The sequence below is a fragment of the Gracilinanus agilis genome, chromosome 1, assembly GCF_016433145.1.
Source record: "Gracilinanus agilis isolate LMUSP501 chromosome 1, AgileGrace, whole genome shotgun sequence".
Taxonomy (NCBI): domain Eukaryota; kingdom Metazoa; phylum Chordata; class Mammalia; order Didelphimorphia; family Didelphidae; genus Gracilinanus; species Gracilinanus agilis.
This window is the reverse complement of record NC_058130.1, coordinates 598,200,550-598,203,163: the sequence shown is the minus strand read 5'-3', so window position 1 is coordinate 598,203,163 and position 2,614 is coordinate 598,200,550. Positions and strand designations below refer to the sequence as shown.

General features: G+C 36.7%; 1 protein-coding gene across 1 annotated transcript in view; it reads right to left on the bottom strand.

The window, feature by feature from the left end:
• Nucleotides 1–851: 851 nt before the first annotated feature.
• Nucleotides 852–2,614, bottom strand: part of NHLRC1 (NHL repeat containing E3 ubiquitin protein ligase 1) — a 4,892-nt gene continuing 3,129 nt past the window's right edge. The window contains exon 2 of the mRNA XM_044658132.1: nucleotides 852–913. The gene's annotated coding sequence lies outside the window, so the exon portion shown is untranslated. The remainder of the gene's footprint in view (nucleotides 914–2,614) is intronic.

The window sequence follows — 2,614 nt, the reverse complement described above, 5'->3', positions numbered from 1 at the left end:
AAAGCCTGATTTGTGGGTAAGAATATATATATTTATTGATTATATCAGGTTTATTTGGTTAGGTTGGCATCAAAACTGATAAAGTAATATAGTTCTCATGGCTCTTTTGGAACCAGGGATGGCTGGAGCTGTGTCAGATAGTCTAATAAATAGATTTTTGGGAGCTCATTATTTAGCCCCTACTTTGAACATCGAAAGACATCTTTAATTGGTGATAGCTAATTAAGAGATGGTCCATCAATCTATTCAACCTTCCCTATCCCCAGAAGTGAATAGGCCATGTACACTAGAAAAGAACCCTTGTCTTCTCCATTCATTAACCAAATTCCATTAAAAAGGAAGATTGTTTTCCCAAGGACAAAGAACAAAGAAAATGCAAAAAGTAGCAACAAAATGTTATCTCTGACCCAAATCCTAGAAACAGGAATACATGGTAATTCTCCCTAATATATAGGAATTAATACAGTATATGAAAAAATAAAATTCTTGCATTAAGGAACCTGACACAAATAGAAGTTAGTAAACTTGTCTAAGGTTATAGAGCTGGGATGTATTTGAGAACAGATTTGAAATTTGGGCTTCTGAGTCTAGGCTTAATGCTCAATCAACTGCATCATCTAGTTGCCTATCTGTTCCTTCTAGCCCTAAGTATATGAACTTGTGATCCCCATCCTCAATCCTGCAACTTGTCCTGAAGTGATAGCAATGAATGACATGTCAAGAACTCCTAATGTATACAAAATTCCTAACAGTCTCCTGAGTTGTAACTAGCATTTTGGCTCCTAGGGATACTCCTAGGGCAAGCATCACTAATTGTTCTCTCAAATCAGCTCTCCAGGGAAAGTGATGGGGCATCCTTGACCCTGGCTGGTCCTCCGTTCACAGGAAGCAAGCTCCTCGTCCCATTAGAAAACTGTTTATGGAATGGAAACAAAGATCTCATTATACTGAGAAGCTACTGTCCAGGAAGGAGATAAGGTTGTTTGAGGCTAGGGATGGTGAAAGAAGGGTGGCATCTGGCAATTTTCTAGTATAATTAATTATTCTTGCTATCTAGATTCTATACTGCCTGAGGGAATGAAAGAGCTGTCCAAATATAAATATAACAAAAATTTTAATTCACAATTGTTTAAGATGTTTGAGCCCTCTATATTTCAGAGCCATGGTGAAAAGTTACCTCACCATAGTTAAAATTCTAAGAATCTCTTATGTCTCATGGCACATAGTCTCCACAACAATAAACAATACTTTGCCTTCTTTAAAAATATATTTACATGTAAACATAAATATACACAAATTGTCTTCCTAGTCTAAGATAGCATCAATTATAATTAATAAAAGAAAATCACTAGAATCTGCCCATTTCCTTTATGGACCCTAGAGAGCAACACTTTCCCATACTGTGGTTATTAGAATTCCTTTTTTTTTTGTTTGGAAGAAAAATGTTCTGATGAGGAATCCAAATACCAAGGCAGAAAGCTTTTGAATTATGAACACTCAACCTGTGAATGAGGGAAATATGGCACAAGCTAGGAAGACTTGAGTTCAAATTTCATGTCTGACACATACTGGTTGTTGGATCTTCTCAGTGCTTTAGGCAATACTCTAAGGCTATGGTTATAGAAGAGCTAATCCAAATTGGCAGAGGCATTTTCCTCACCTAGAAGTTACTTATTGCAATAAAGTTACAAGTCCAATCCCCATCCCAATTTATGAATGAGCCATACTTAGAAGTGGGCAGCAAGAGAGATGGAATTAATTAGGAAACTCTACACTTCCCATTCCATAGAGTTTCTGTTCTCAGGTGCAGGATATCTGGAAGGGTCTGACTTCTGTGTACTTTTGATCATGCAAATGCTGTATAGATTCAGAGATGTTTTCTCTGAATCTGATATAGAAAGTTAATAAGTTAGTGGCTCCTCTTGGGCCCTTTTCCCCCCTTTTCTCATCTAAATGAAATGTTACCAACTGGGCTTACTTGTATTCCTGGCATTGCCATGTGAAATGAAGAATGAGATTTTCCATATATCATGATTAAATATAGCTGAAATAATGTTATTAGAGCTAAACACTATCAATTAAATAGACCTTTCTTAGCATAGCCTGAGAACCTATAACATTGTTTCTATAGGAAAACTTAGCCCAAGTAATAAACAATACTTTGAAATGTATCTCATTCCTAAACTGGGGATTGCCTGAAGTATATATACCTCCTGTTAAAGAATGGGAAAATTTTCTTCCTAAAACAAGTACTCATCCTTCCTTTTCCTGAGAAAATGTCTTAAGAATGTTCTTGGTGTTGCACTTCCTTCATTTCTGGTCACTGGAGCTCTTTAAAGTCATCTAGATCCCCCACAAGTTTAACCTTGCTAAAAAGATGGATGCATCTAGGTGGTTCAGTGGATAGAGAGATAGTAGGTCCTAGGTTCAAATCTGATCTCATATACTTCCTAACTATGTAACCCTAGGAAAGTCATTTGACCCCAATTGCCTAAAACTTATCACTCTTCTTCCTTGAAACCAATACTCAGTATCAATTCTAAAACAGAAGGAAGGAAGAAAGGAAGGTAGGAAGGAAGAAAGAAAGAAAGAGAAAGAGGGGAAGGAGGGAAGG